Consider the following 16,867-nt stretch of genomic DNA (forward strand, 5'->3'; position numbering starts at 1 on the left):
AAAACTAACCTACAATAATTTAATGAAGAACAGTTGTTGCCTGAGGAAATGGTAGAAGAAGGGAAAGGGATAGGAGGAGGAAATGTGGAACAGGAGAAAAAATTGAGGGGAATTCACTTATCCACTTTCCTGATAATGGTGATAGTTACGTCATGTTTATCAATGTATACTTTAAGTATATGAAGTTTATTATCTCTCAGTTAGACTTTATAAAGTTTATTACAGGCAAACAAATAAAAAACTAGACAAAAAGAACTGATAGAAAATGGGTAACATATGTTAAATGCCAGTTACCTGAAAATTTATCTGCGTGAACCTTAGTTCTCTCCATAATTTTAGGTGAACGCTAGAGTGTAACAGAATCACAATATTCTCATTACAGGCAGTGAGTTCTGCAAGCCACACTAGACATGTCCCACTCCGTCCTGGAGTTGGTTCAGGGAGCACAGTGATGAGGAACACAGGCTCAGATACCGGAACTCACTCATCTCAGACATGAGCACTTAGACACATACATAGGCACTCTGTGTGTGGGTTTACTTTCACATCCGTAAATGGAGAAACATTGAGTCTCACAGACATAATTTACACACATATTTAAAATATAATAAGGTGTTTGATGCTGTTTATCACAACACAATTTCCTCATAAAAGTGCAAATCTTCCAAATACCATAAGTCACCAACTCCTGCAGGACACCATCATCTTCTCTCGGCAATGCCTTCTCCTCACGTGTCCCACCCAAGAGTTTTTTATGTAGTTGGAAATATGCAAAGGACCCTCCTTCTCTGGTGAAAACCAGCCCTGCCCTCACCCTACAGTTCTGGGATGGGAGACCCAGCCCTGGAATTCCAAGGTTTTTCCACATGGTGATCAGCACTTAACAGAGAACTCACCATGGGGTTTGTGCTGACCTGGGATTTACTTGTTACTATTTTAAACGTAGATTCAGGGTGAACTAGAGATGTTGAGTGTGAGTGGATAACAGTTAAGGAAACACTGAAAATATGTGCCAGTTTCTGACCAGGATGCCCCTGTGTTTTTGGGTGTCCAGTGTGAGGTGCAGTTGGTAGAACCTGGGGGAGACTTGGTGCAGCCTGGCGGGGTGGGGGTGGGGGTCCCTGAGACTGTCCTGTGCAGCCTCTGGACTCACCTTCAGTAGCCACTGGATGCACTGGGTCTGCCAGGCTCCAGGGAACAGACTGGAGTGGGTGTCATGTATTAGTACTGATGGGAGTAGCATACGCTATGCACATTCCGGGAAGTTCTGATTCCCCATCTCCAGAAACAATGCCAAGAACATACTCCATCTGGAAATGAACAGTTTGAGAGCTGAGTACACAGCCATGTATTACTGTGCCGGAGATGCAGTGAAGGGAAGTCAGGTTGAGCCCAGACACAAACCTCTCTGCAGAAACACATGGAGGAAATCAGCTACGGGGGCGCTCAGGACCCACTGATCAGATTTCAACCTCAGAGGCAGATGCAGATACAGGGTAGGAGCTGGTTTTCTCATAGCGTTTGTAACTTCCCTCTCCGACTGACAGTTTCCCACAGAACCTCACTAATTTAGAGTTCTGTGCCTACCAAAAAAATCTCCAAATATATACCTTTTAAAAGGTAGTAATATAAAGGCCTAGTCTCACATGCACAAAATGCAGATCACCACTTCCAGGCATGAGAAGTCCTCAACCATGGTCACCAAGATCAGAGTCCTGAGGAAGCTCAGGGGTGCCTTGTAGGTCTTCTCCAATCACACTCCGGACAGGAAACTAAGTTTAATTCCCTGATTAGAAAAGGCTTTAGGGATTCTGATTCCAGCCAAGAGAGAGGCTGGGCCAGAGTCAGTGTAGAAGCTCACAGGTTTCATGTCTGCCCCTTCTCCTGATATGAAACTATGCAAAGCAGTATCAGTACTCATCTGCTGCACTTTTTGCTGTCAATCCATTTTCTTTCTTTTCAGCTGTTCTCACTTTTTCGTTTTCTTTTCTGCTCCCTGAAAAAGAAAGATGTAGTCTGTGTGGTCTAAATTCCAAGGCTCAAACTCTTTCGCTGGAGCTCAGGTGGGGCTCAGGCTGTGGCTCCTGCAGCCCCATGGGAGAGGCTGATGGGGCTTTCTCTTTCCCCAATGCTTGGGACCCTCCACTGTGTTTCTTTTATTATTATTATTATTATACTTTAAGTTTTAGGGTACATATGCACAATGTGCAGGTTACATATGTATACATGTGCCATGCTGGTGTGCTGCACCCACTAACTCGTCATCTAGCATTAGGTGTATCTCCCAATGCTATCCCTCCCCCCTCCCCCCACCCCACAACAGTCCCCGAGTGTGATGTTCCCCTTCCTGTGTCCATGTGTTCTCATTGTTCAATTCCCACCTATGAGTAAGAATATGCGGTGTTTGGTTTTTTGTTCTTGCGATAGTTTACTGAGAATGATGATTTCCAATTTCATCCATGTCCCTACAAAGGACATGAACTCATCATTTTTTATGGCTGCATAGTATTCCATGGTATATATGTGCCACATTTTCTTAATCCAGTCTATCACTGTTGGATATTTGGGTTGGTTCCAAGTCTTTGCTATTGTGAATAGTGCCGCAATAAACATACGTGTGCATGTGTCTTTATGGCAGCATGATTTATAGTCCTTTGGGTATATACCCAGTAATGGGATGGCTGGGTCAAATGGTATTTCTAGTTCTAGATCCCTGAGGAATCGCCACACTGACCTCCAGAAGGGTTGAACTAGTTTACAGTCCCACCAACAGTGTAAAAGTGTTCCTATTTCTCCACATCCTCTCCAGCACCTGTTGTTTCCTGACTTTTTAATGATTGCCATTCTAACTGGTGTGAGATGGTATCTCATTGTGGTTTTGATTTGCATTTCTCTGATGGCCAGTGATGATGAGCATTTTTTCATGTGTCTTTTGGCTGCATAAATGTCTTCTTTTGCGAAGTCTCTGTTCGTGTCCTTCGCCCACTTTTTGATGGGGTTGTTTGTGTTTTTCTTGTAAATTTGTTTGAGTTCATTGTAGATTCTGGATATTAGCCCTTTGTCAGATGAGTAGGTTGCGAAAATTTTCTCCCATTTTGTAGGTTGCCTGTTCACTCTGATGGTAGTTTCTTCTGCTGTGCAGAAGCTCTTTAGTTTAATTAGATCCCATACAAACTACCATCAGAGAATAGTACAAACACCTCTATGCAAATAAACTAGAAAATCTAGAAGACATGGATAAATTCCTCGACACATACACTCTCCCAAGACTAAACCAGGAAGAAGTTGAATCTCTGAATAGACCAATAACAGGATCTGAAATTGTGGCAATAATCAATAGGTTACCAACCAAAAAGAGTCCAGGACCAGATGGATTCACAGCCGAATTCTACCAGAGGTACAAGGAGGAACTGGTACCATTCCTTCTGAAACTACTCCAATCAATAGAAAAAGAGGGAATCCTCCCTAACTCATTTTATGAGGCCAGCATCATCCTGATACCAAAGCTGGGCAGAGACACAACCAAAAAAGAGAATTTTAGACCAATATCCTTGATGAACATTGATGCAAAAATCCTCAATAAAATACTGGCAGCAAACCGAATCCAGCAGCACATCAAAAAGCTTATCCACCATGATCAAGTAGGCTTCATCCCTGGGATGCAAGGCTGGTTCAATATATACAAATCAATAAATGTAATCCAGCATATAAGCAGAACCAAAGACAAAAACCACATGATTATCTCAATAGATGCAGAAAAGGCCTTTGACAAAATTCAACAACCCTTCATGCTAAAAACTCTCAATAAATTAGGTATTGTTGGGACATATCTCAAAATAATAAGAGCTATCTATGACAAACCCACAGCCAATATCATACTGAATGGGCAAAAACTGGAAGCATTCCCTTTGAAAACTGGCACAAGACAGGGATGCCCTCTCTCACCACTCCTATTCAACACAGTGTTGGAAGTTCTGGCCAGGGCAATTAGGCAGGAGAAGGAAATAAAGGGTATTCAATTAGGAAAAGAGGAAGTCAAATTGTCCCTGTTTGCAGATGACATGATTGTATATCTAGAAAACCCCATTGTCTCAGCCCAAAATCTCCTTAAGCTGATAAGCAGCTTCAGCAAAGTCTCAGGATACAAAATCAATGTACAAAAATCACAAGCATTCTTATACACCAATAACAGACAAACAGAGAGCCAAATCATGAGTGAACTCCCATTCACAATTGCTTCAAAGAGAATAAAATACCTAGGAATCCAACTTACAAGGGACGTGAAGGACCTCTTCAAGGAGAACTACAAACCACTGCTCAATGAAATAAAAGAGGATACAAACAAATGGAAGAACATTCCATGCTCATGGGTAGGAAGAATCAATATCGTGAAAATGGCCATACTGCCCAAGGTAATTTATAGATTCAATGCCATCCCCATCAAGCTACCAATGACTTTCTTCACAGAATTGGAAAAAACTACTTTAAAGTTCATATGGAACCAAAAAAGAGCCCGCATCGCCAAGTCAATCCTAAGCCAAAAGAACAAAGCTGGAGGCATCATGCTACCTGACTTCAAACTATACTACAAGGCTACAGTAACCAAAACAGCATGGTACTGGTACCAAAACAGAGATATAGATCAATGGAACAGAACAGAGCCCTCAGAAATAACGCCACATATCTACAACTATCTGATCTTTGACAAACCTGAGAAAAACAAGGAATGGGGAAAGGATTCCCTATTTAATAAATGGTGCTGGGAAAACTGGCTAGCCATATGTAGAAAGCTGAAACTGGATCCCTTCCTTACACCTTATAAGCAGTCACTTCTAATGTAGCTGAATAATAGATCCTTACCCAGCTGAGTCTATGAGTTGAATCCACATATGTGAGGTAAGGCCCCCAAGGAGTGGTAATAAGCTGGGAATGCCATCAGCTCATCTTCCTTCAGGCCTATATTTGTCATTGTCACTTGTAGAAGCAGGACAGCCCTGGCATTGGGGTTGGTAGAAACAGAGAGTATCAAAGGGAAAACTGAACTTCCCTAATTTTTGGAAAACAGCAGATTGGAAACAGACGGGCTCCAGCGTTTTCCATGTGTGAGCTCATTGTCCCAGGTACCCTTGCTCAGGACGTTTCTTGTCAGCAAAACAGAAGTCAAATGATATTTCTACCTTCCAAGAGAATAGAACGTAAAGTCAGATTTTCTCATGGATTCCCACAAGTTCAAGAAAGTTTCATGGCCTTATTTAACTGCTTAAGCATTTCAACTAAAAAATTATTTGTCTTTCAAATACGCAGGAATTTGGAAAAATTTTAACCAGAAAAAGTTGGAATTCTAAAGTAAAAAATGTGTAAGGCCCTCAAAATTTTTTACAGCTTTTAATTTAGATGTCATTGGGGAAAAAAACATTCTCTGAAGTTTGCTTTTATACCATTAAAGACTTATTTTTTATTACCAGCAATACAGGACAACTCATTCAGGTTGAATCTTGAAGGTAAACTTTAACTTAATTTTAAGTTTTGGCTAATTTTTAAGCATTTATCAGTCACCTACCATGATTTCATCTCAGAAACCAAAATCTCAATTTCACTTAAACCTTTGAAATATTAAAACAGAAGGTTAAATGCTTCAAAATAATATTCATGTAGAGGCTTACATATGTGGACCAGGAATCTCCATGTATTACAAAGTTTATGAGAACATAACAAATGTTGATACACATATTTAATTCTTAAATAAAAACTTTTAAAAAATAAAACTGCAACAAATCAAGAAAATTTTGTAGGTTTCACATTTTATGTCTAAAAATATAGGTATTAAACACTCAAGGATGGATAAAAGAAGAAATCACAAGAGAAAATAGAAAATATTTACAGACAAATTAAAAATATGAAATACCAAAAGTTAAGAGATACAACAAAAACATAAGGGAAAAATTTATAGCTATAAATGATAATAAAAAATAAGATACCGAATTAACAACTTTACTCCTAAGGAACTAAAAACAGAGGGAAAAAGAGGGACTACTAAAAGAGGGACAACTAAAAGCTAGCAAAATTTAAAAAATGATAAAGATAGCAGTAGAAATAAGTGAAATAGAGAACAGAAAAACAATATCAAAAATCAACAAAACCAAGTTTGTTCTCTGAAAAAGATCAAAACTGACAAAATTTTATCTAGATTGACTAAGAAAAAAAAGGGAATACTCAAATTACTAAACTCAAAAATAAAATGGGTACATTACTAACAAATTTTTGGAGTAAAAAAAGGATGTACGAGAGTACCATAAGGAACTATACACTAAAAAATTGAATAACCTAAATAAAATGAACAAATTCCTAGAAACAAAAAACCTACTAAGACTGAATCAGAAAAGCTGAATAAACCTATTCAGCAAGGAGATTCAGCAAGAAGATGGCATCAGTAATCAAAAACCCAGCAACAAAGAAAAGCCTGGACCAGATGGCTTCACTGTTGAATTCTACCCAACGTTTAAAGCAGAATTAACACCAGTTTTTCTCAAACTTTTTCAAAACGTTGAAGAGGAGGTAACATTTTCTAACTTATTCTACGAGGACAGTATTACCCCGACACCAAGCCAGACAAAGGCCATAAGAAAACTACAAACAAACATCCCTTACAAATGCTGATGCAAAAATCCTCAACAAAATACCAGCAATTCAAATTTAGCAGTACATTAAAAGGATTATACACTATGAATGAGTATAATTGACTCCTGAAATAAAAGTATGTTCCAACACATGAAAATCAGCATAATATCACATTAACATAAAGAAGGAAAAAATCTCATGTGATCGTCTTAATCAAAGAAGAAAAAGCATTTGTCAAAATTTAACCCACATTCATGATAAAATATACTTAATAAGCTATAAAAAGGAATAAAACACCTTAACATAAGGTTATATTAAAAAAACACACAGCTAACATTATAATGAAAGACTGAAAGCTTTTACCCTAACAGCAAAATCAAGGATGCCTGCTTTTACTATTTCTATTTAATATAGTACTGAAGGTTCTAGTTAGTTAAAACAATAAGGCAAGTAAAATAATAAAAGATATTCCAATTTTTAAAAAGGTAAAATTTTCTATTCGCAGATGACATAATCTTATATATTAAAAATCTTTTAGTTTCTGTGAGATAAACTATCAGACGCAATAAATAACATTCAGCAAAACTGCAGGATACAAAATCAATACACAAAAATCGGTTGTATTTCTACAATAACAAACTATCTGAAGAAGAAATCAAGACAACAGTATCATTTATGATAGCATCAAAAGAATAAAATACTTAGAAGCCAACTTAACAAAGGAAATGAAAAACCTCTGTGGCAAAACTATAAACACTGCAGAAAAGTATTAAAGATGACACAAATAAATGAAAAGACATCATGTGTTTATGGACTGGAAGACAAAACCTCGTCAAGATGCCATTGTTGTCAATAGTCATCTACAGATTCAGTAAAATCACTATAAAAATTCTAATATTTGCAAAAATAGAAAAACCTATTCTGAAATTCAGATGAAATCTCAAAAAACCCCAAGTAGCCAAATCAATCTTAAAAACTAACAAAGTTAGAGGACTAACACCTCCTGGTTTCAAACTTCCTGCAATGCTTCAGTACCCAGAACAATGCTGTACCAGCATAGAGGCAGACATAAAGACCAATGCAATAGAAATAAAGAACCAAAAAACATGGTCATGATTTTTAACAAGGGAGTCAAAATTATTCAATGGGGAAAGGACAGTATATTTTTAAATGGTGTTAAGAATGAATATTTACATGGAAAACAATAAAGTTGGACCCTTACTTTACACCATATAAAAAACTTAATTTAAAATGGACCAGACATCTAATTGTAAGAGCTAAAACTATAAAACCCGTAGAAGAAAACATAGGAAAAATGTTTCATAACATAGAATCTGGCAATAATTTCTTGGATATGACAGTGAAAGCACAGACAACAACAACAACAAAAATACATAAAAAGAACTTCATCAAAGTGACAAGCTGTTATGTATCTGAAGATATAATCAATAGATTGAAAATACAATTCACGGAGGGAAAGAAAATATTCACACATTATATATTTGATAAGTAATTAATATCCAGGTGATATAAAGACCTCAGCAACAACAACAACAAAACAATCAAATTTAAACATGAGCAAAGGTTTTAAAATACACATTTCTCTAAAGAAGATATACAAATGACCAGCAAGCACAGCATAAGGTGCTCAGCATCACTAATCATGAGAAAAATGTAAATCCAAACCATAATGCAATACCATCTGACACATGTAAGTATAGCTGCCATCAAAAAACCACCACCAGCAAACCAAAACAACGAAGCCCCAGAGAACAGCAAATGCTAGATGTGGAGAAGTCAGGACTCCTGCATACTGCTGGTGGGAAAGTAAGATGGCACAGCCACTGTGGAAAACAGTAATCACCATATGATCCAGTAATTCCACATCTGGGTATATATCCGAAAAAACTGAAAGTGGGAATTTGCACACCCCTGTTTGTAGCAGCATTCACAAGAGCCAAAGGGTAGAAAAAGCCCAAATGTCCATCTACAGATGAATGGATAAGCAAATATGATCAATACACACAATGATATATATTCAGCCTTAAAAAGAAAAGAAATTCTAATACATGCTACAACACAAACCTTGAAAAGATTAAAACAAAAAAATCAAATACTCCATGCTTTCCACTTTTATAGTGTACCTAGAGCAGTTAAATTCATAGACACAGAAAGTAGGATGTGGTTTCCAGGGAATGGGGGAAGGGAAAGGGGAGCTATTGTTCCGTGGATACAGAGTTTCACTTTGGGATGATAACACAGGTTTGGAAGGGATAGTGGTGATAGTTGCACAACAATGTATTTATACTTAATGTACTCAAATTTTCTGTTATACATATTTTACCACAGTAAAAAAATTAGCAAATATTTAAAAATCTACATGTTTCTTTGAACTGTTTCTTTACATCCCTTGTCCATTTTTCAATTTGGCTGTTGGTCTTTTAATAATTTAGGATAGCTGTATAGCTATATATATATATATATATTATCCAAATTAGCTTTTTGTCTGTCATGTATGTCGCAGATCTATTTCCCCAGTCTGTTGACTTTTGACTTTGAGGCATTTTTCTCGCCTATAAAGTTGTAATTTTTATGGAGTCAAATGCATCAGTCTTCTATTCAAAGACTTATTTATGGGTTTGGTGTTTCAGTTTAGGATGATAAAGAAGTTGTAGGTATGGATAAAGGAGATTGTTGTATGACACACTATACTGGATGCCACTCAACTGTACATTTAAACATGGTTAAAATGGTAAGTTTTATGTTGTATATATTTTACCACCAAAAAAGGGCCAGGCTTAGATGTTTATATGTTAGGGGTTTAGAGTACCTCTAACATTTATTCCCCTCCAGGGGAATAATTTATAAATACCCATACAAGAAAAGTAGATACTGACCTCACAAATCTCCTTACAAGTCCCACAGCAAGGGCTGTCTGGGAAAGCAGAGGTGGAAAAAGTCACATAAACTTGAGGTCAATGTGAGACCTCCCACCCCCTACTCTGGAATCATGCATGCAGGCTGAGCTGGAGAGATGAGCTGGGGTCGGCAGAACAGTCCTCCCATTAGCCTAGACCTTAAGTGCTCCCACATGCTCCCAGGCATGTATCAAACCAAGAAAGCAGGCTAGAAGGGCAACACATCTACCTGTATACAGGGAGCTATGAAATATCTGAGCTGCGCAAGTGATGCACAAGGAGACAGAACAGTCTGACCTTTACACAGTGACCTGGCTCAAATAATTTCAGGCTGTCATTAACCAGGTGAGCTCCTCTTTCTCTCTGAGGTAGGTAAACTTGAGGGGGTAAAGTGGGAGTTGAGGAAAATGGAAAAGAAATCCTGGTAGTATTTCTTCTAACTCTGTTATAAATAAAAAGTAAAACATAAATGCCCTTTCTCAGGGCTCAAATGTTAGGTGAAAAAATGTTTGTCATCTCAGTCATGTGATGTGGACTTCAGCAGAGCAGGACACACGTGGCCATTTATCCTTTCCCTCTGCATGTTGTGTGCTTTTTCAATTTATAATGTACCTGATCCACTTGTCTCATCATACTAGCTGCAGACAAGGCCACTGAATGTCACACCAGGTGGCCAGCATGTCTGTGAAGGGCAGAAACTGGGGCAGCCACACAGCTGGCAGAGGCCAGCTAGGAAGTACCTGATGCCCACTCCATAGAGGACTCCACACTTAAAAGACAAGATCAGCAAGTGTCAGGCTGCATCACTAGTTATCCCCCCAAATAAAAAAATAAAAGTAACCCCTCCAGGGAACATGTGTGTGTGTACACACAAAAGTACATGCACACAGCTACGTGCAAAGGGGAAAGGCTGGGAAGGAATCAAATCCACCTCTGAACACCAGTTACTTGTGGGGAAGGGGCAGGTGAAGCCAACTGTCAGCATTACTCACCTTTTCAACTGATGAGCTTGCATCAATTTTGGCAATTTATCATAAAAAGGCCATTTTCACTCCTTGGGTGATCACCCAGATCCTGCAAAACTGAGCCACCAACAACCACCTGCACCACTTCCCATGAGGCCAAATAATGGCTTCCCTCAAAGCTCAGCCCTCCCACCCACCTCCCAGTCTTCTCCCATGCAGGGGGCTGCCGGCCTCCTGGGGTAGAGAGGTCCAGGCCAAACCCAACCCCCAGATGGTTGGTGAAACCAGCATGTATCCAAGGGCCTTTCCCCACCTGGGCCATGTGCCCACTGCATAGATAGGCCTGTGCTTGCTCCCCTAGGACAGAGACTCCCTTTTCTTCCGTTGGAATGAGGGATGGGGAGATTTGATGGTGTCCTGTACAGGTTGGGTGTTAATCTGATGTGGTGCTCTTGGAGAAGCTTGCTTGAGTTAGGCACCTTCTCAGTATGTGGAGTGTGCTGCCCCTTCAAGCTGCAGGAGTCGCAGAAGGTAAGTGCTACTGCGACCCCCATTTACTGGTGAACAGAGGTCAGGTGATCTGCAGCCGACCGAGCAGCTAAGTGGCCAACAGGCTGGATCTGCATCTCACTTGCAGAGGCCCTGCCTGGATGCTGGGGCTGCCCTGAGACTCCCTCCTCCTCCTCTTCCCTCCACAGCTCTCCCGGCTTCTATCCACAGCTGTGCTCCAGGTGGAGAACACCTATGGATGTACCAGGGTGCAACTACTCAGAGTCCAGCGTGCAGAAGGGCCCCTGCTCTATGCTGTTTCCATATCCAAGCCCAAGCTCGTCTAGAGCTTCAGCAAATCCAAGCCTCCCTGAATTCCCTGCAAGATCAAACTGAGCCCTACAACACCCACCACTCTGGTTAGCTGCCAGTCCCAGCCCCTGTTCCCTCCTGGGCCCCTGTCTGTACAGTTCTGAAGTCCTACAAGAATGTTGAGATCCCAAGCCGACTCTCACCCAAAGAGGTAAACAACCAGGGGCCTCCAGGTGGAGAGAACATACCCAGACAGGTTCTGCTGCCTGTAGGCCTGATGTCCTTCCCCTACAACACGCCACGCTTGCCAGGCTGGAAGACGGGCTTCAGAAACTTGGGAAACCTGGGCCTGTAGCTGGCATGTGGAAAAGAGGCCTGGAAAAGCACCACTCCTGCCCATGAAGCCCCCACATGGAACCAGGTAATTGGAAAATGCATGGGCACCAAGCCGGACCCCCACTCAGACCCAGGTGGGAACTGCAGCAGTGACTTGCCCCCTCTGCCACTGGCTGTACCACTACAGGAGGGAGGAACATCTAGCCCCACGTGTGAGTGGAGACACCAGGTGTGGGCAGGTTCCAGTGGTTGCTGCAGCTGAACCTTCCCAACCAGATCCCTGCAAGGCCATCTCAGACAGGTGTGCACCTGGCTTGGGCAAGGACACCCCTCAGAGAGTGAGAACCACTGAGGGGGGCTGTCACAGAGGCCCCTTTTCCTGTTCCTAGAACAGGTTGGGGGAGTATGGGGGACCTCTCCCACCTCCCAGCTGCTTCCAGGAGCCACTTCTTTCAAGATGAGGCACTCTCCTGCCTGCCTGTTCCCATTTGGCTGCAATAGACCATTGCCAACATTCAGAGAAAAAGGGGCCTCACCTATTTTCCCTGACACGTCGGAGGCAGGTGGGCATTCCCAGGGAACCTGGGGTAGAACCTGTACATCTGCCCACCACCAGGCTATGCTGCCTTCATCTTATCTGTGTGGTGGGGGTGGGGGTGGGGGGTGGGAATTATCAAGAGACCATCATACAGGCCATGGACAAGTTCTGCAAGAGCCAGGGAGAAGAGCCCTGTCCGTGCATGTTGCCCAGCACCCAGCTCACACACACATCTCTCATCTGACAGCTTCCCCAAAGCAGGCTTTTGAAGTCCAGGCTCCCTGAGAAGCACGGGGAGGAGACTGCCAGGCTGAAGGGCCTGTCCCCAAAGGTGCCACCCTCACCAGGCTCATCCTGACAATCTTGGGTTATTTTTGCCTGAAGTTTTGGAGTGGGGGACAGGGAGACAGCAGACAGTACGCATCACCCACCTTTCCGGAGAGCATCAGCCCTCCAGATTGGGGCAGGTCAGACCTCCACTCAGGCGTTTTTCTCACTGGTTCCCAGTTGGGGGAAGCAGCATTTGTGAGCACCTGCCTGTCTCCCCAGGTCCTGCTCAGAAACTCCATCTGTGCCTTTGGAGAGACTGCCCTGAGCACACAGGCCCAGCAACCACATCTATGGCCCCCAGGACCTAACCACCTTCTACATAGGGTTCAGTGCATGTTAGCAGACACTGGGCTTGATTCCTGCCTAGTCCCTGCCAGATATCCCATGCCCACCTCATTAAGAGAATGAGGCCACACACACACACCCAGGCCGTCATGGTGATGGAGTGGCTGGGGTCCTACTTGCCCAGCCTTCATTGCTGCTTCAGAGCCAGCTGTCTGACCACATTCCTACCCCGAGATGGGACTTCGGGGGACATTGTCCACCAGGGTCGCTGACCCCTTTTAAAGTTCCAGACACGTGGCCAACTGGTCCCCTAGAAGTTTGGTACATAGGATAAGCCAAGGCTTGCCTTCAGGAACAGGTTTTCCACCACATCGCTGCCCAAGGCCCAGGGCATCCCCAAGTTCATGTGAAGCCTGCCTGCCATGTCCACAGCCCACACCGTCCCCTCCTGGAGCCACTAGAACGCTTGTTCCTGGGCATGTAATAAACCCAGACAGCTTTAGCCTTGCAGGACAACTGTGTGCATCCGGCAGCAGTAACCAGGGGGCCCACAGAAAGAAGTCCGAGGTGAAACCAGATGCTATGAGAATACTTTATTAGTCTAAACCACATACTATAAAAATGCTTTAAAAAGCAGGAGAAGATGTGAAGACAGAAACGAACAAGTGCGTAGTGACACATGGCTGTCAGAACACAGTAAAGAATCCACACTGCTCCCCCCCTTTACCTAGGAAGGGAGAAGTTCTAGGCCACCTCCTCCTCAGCACACTCCTCATCCTCTTCCTCGGCCGTGGCATCCTGATATTGCTGATATTCGGACACCAGGTCGTTCATGTTGCTCTCGGCCTCGGTGAATTCCATCTCATCCATGCCCTCGCCCGTGTACCAGTGGAGGAAGGCCTTGCGCCTGAGCATTGCTGTAAACTGCTCTGAGACACGCCTAAAGAGTTCCTGGATGGCTGTGTTGTTCCTAATGAAAGTGACCGACATTTTCAGCCCCGGGGTGGGATGTCACTCACAGACGGCTGTTTCTACGTTGTTGGGGAGCCAGTCAGCAAAGTAGCTGCTGTTCTTATCTTGAATGTTGAACATCTGTTCATCCACCTCCCTCATGGGCTGCGACCCCTGAAAATGGGGCCGCCGTTAGGCAGCGGCCGTGGCGGGGGTCGCAGGCCGCCATCATGTTCTTAGCATCAAACATCTACCGGGTGAGCTCAGCCACAGTCAAGGCCCGGTACTGCTGGCTGCCCCGGCTGGTCAGTGGGGCGAAGCCGGGCATGAAGAAATGCAGCCGGGGAAACGGGACCATGTTCACGGCCAGCTTCCGCAGGTCGGCATTCAGCTGGCCTGGGAAGCGCAGGCACGTGGTGATCCCACTCATGGTCGCAGACACCAGGTGGTTCAGGTCACCACAGGTGGGTGTGGGCAGCTTTAGGGTTCTGGAACATATGTCATACAGCGCTTCGTTATGTCATACAGCGCTTCATTATCTACGCAGAAGGTCTCATCCGCGTTCTCTATGAGCTGGTGGACTGAGAGGGTGGCGTTGTAGGGCTCCAGCACGGTGTCCGACACCTTGGGCGAGGGCAGGATGCTGAATGTGTTTATGATCCTGTCTGGGTACTCCTCCAGGATCTTACTGAGCAGAAGGGTACCCATCCCAGACCCCGTCCCCCCACCCAGGGAGTGGGTCAGCTGGAAACCCTGCAGGCAGTCACAGCTCTCAGCCTCCTTTCTGACAACGTCCATCACTGACTCCATCAGCTCCGTGCCTTCTGTGTAGTGTCCCCTTGGCCCAGTTGTTTCCGGCCCCACACTGACCTGTTAGACAGTACAGCCGGTCACTCGATGGCCAGGTGTACGGTCATCAATGGTCACCACCATAATGCAAAAAGGGCCAAGTGTCACGTGTGAGGTGAGAGCACCATTCGCCCTGCAGGTGGAGCAAATGAAGCCCCCTTCCCCAGAGTTACAGGACAGCAGCTTCCCCTGTTAGAAATTAAGACAGGAGTCAAACCTGAGACGGGCTAACAGACCTCGCTGCAGGTGGCTCCTGCCCATTTTCAGGGAAGGCAGTAGCCACAGCCCCAGCTCAGCTCCCGGCAGGGACATCAGTAGCTCCTCACCTTGAGGAGACACCCGGGCCTTCCTCCCAAAGCCCGTTTAGGAGAGGCACATTGAGCAACTCGACTAGGAAGATAGGAGGGCCCTAGCTCCACAGTTCCCACAGGATGAGCTTGGGGGCATTCCTAGATTTTGGGCTGCCCTGGCTAAGGAGCCGCACCCCAGTCCTCGTCCGCAGCTCACCGAGGATGAAGTTATCTGGCCTGAAGACCTGCCCGAAGGGCCCCGAGCGCACAGAGTCCACAGTGCCCGGCTCCAGATCCACGAGCACAGCGCGGGGCACGTACCTGCCACCTGAGTGGGGCGGGAGCGCATGAGCGAGGGGAGGGCCGCGTTCCCAGGAGGGCGGTGGGGGAAGAACGGGGGTCTCACCGCTGGCCTCCTTGTAGTATACACGTTGATGCGCTCCAGCTGCAAGTCGCTGTCCCCGTGGTAGGTGCCAGCGGAGTCGATGGCGTGCTCATCAGAGATCACCTCCCAGAACCGCCAGAGACGGGAGGGGCCCGACAGGCCAGGGCTGAGTCACGGAGGCGCCGCAGCCCCCCTCTCCCACCCCGACCCCTCATCCCCACCCCCATCCCTAGGCCGCCGTGTCCCTGGGGTCCACCCCGGCCGCCTCGCCAGCCGCCCAGTTCCACCGCGTCCCCGACAGGGAGCCCAAGGGCCGCAATGCAGGGACTCCGCCCCCGCCACTGCCAACATCTTCCCCGGCCCCCGGCAGGCCCGGGCTGGGCCCTCAGAGCCCCGGCTGCCAACCTTGGCGCCGATCTGGTTCCCGCACTGCCCGGCCTGCGTGAGCACAATCTCCCTCATGGCCAAGGCGGGATCAAGGCGGCAGGAGAAGCGCGAGAAGGAGGAGCAAACGCGCAGCGACCCAGCCCGCCCTCCGCCAACGCTTAAATAGCCCCGCGCCCACCTCCCCCAGCCTCGGATTCGGCTCCCAGAATAAGCAGCAGCTTTATTTCCACACAGGTGCACCCACCTGTGACTCCCTTGGCGTTGAACGTCTGTTGGAGAGCTCAGGTGTCCTTGCATGGTCCTTTCCACGTTGGGGAAAGCTGCTCAGCTGGAGAACTTCCTCCCGCGTCTTTAGTAAGACTAGATCCCTAGCTAAGCTGAAACTGAATTTTCCTCCCATGTGGGAGGGGAAGACTCTTGTTTCCGTATTCACAGAGTGCCTTTGCACCTGTCCTAGATTGATGACATATTTTTGTAATGGATGCGTCCTTTCATCTATTAGGAGACCTGTGGTTAGGAAAGGCCTTCCATATGTTAACAGGACTTAATTATACGTTTTACTTTGGAGCAGTTCAAACCCGCAGTAAGCTATGGGTGTCAGAGATAGTCAGGCCTCTGATCTAGCTAGAGTCTTCTTTAGAGTAGGATTAGCCCTTTCACCTTTCCAGAGGACTGCGGTCTCCACACAGAGTGAAGGTAATATTGGATTCTTCAAGCTGAGGATAGGTGTTGGGGTACGCCTGCTGTGAAAGATGGGCCATTGTCACTTTGCAGGCTTTTAGATTACCCTCCTCAGAAAAAACTGAGGAGTTATTTCTTCTGGTAAACGTTTTCAGATGGGGTGGGGAATGCCTCGATCTAACCAGTGAAGGTATCAGTAAGCATTAGCAAATATTTGAATCTCCTGCAGAAAGGCATGGGGTACATTAGAGTTGCCAGTTCTCACCTGGATAGGTTCCTCAACTTTGGACAGGTTTAACTGGAGAAGGAGAAAATTGCTGGCCGTTTGGGTCGTGTCAGGCACAGAGCTCACAGTGCTGAGTCACCTGTTTTAGTGTCTTGAAAAGATTTACCCCTATAAACAAATGAGACATTAACAGAAACAAAGAATCCCTTCTAGGGTGAAAAGAACCATGAAAGTGCTGAGTTATCTTCCTGTGATTGGTACTTGGCATTAGTAATTTATTACCATCATTCAGCCAGCCCGAGGGGCC

At 44.9% G+C, this 16,867-nt stretch overlaps 1 pseudogene; it reads right to left on the reverse strand.

Annotated features, from left to right (window-relative positions):
• Positions 1-13,535: 13,535 nt before the first annotated feature.
• On the reverse strand, positions 13,536-15,839 carry LOC103889694 (tubulin beta-8 chain-like; annotated as a pseudogene).
• Positions 15,840-16,867: the final 1,028 nt, after the last annotated feature.

This window comes from Pongo abelii, chromosome 18 (assembly GCF_028885655.2).
Source record: "Pongo abelii isolate AG06213 chromosome 18, NHGRI_mPonAbe1-v2.0_pri, whole genome shotgun sequence".
NCBI lineage: Eukaryota > Metazoa > Chordata > Mammalia > Primates > Hominidae > Pongo > Pongo abelii.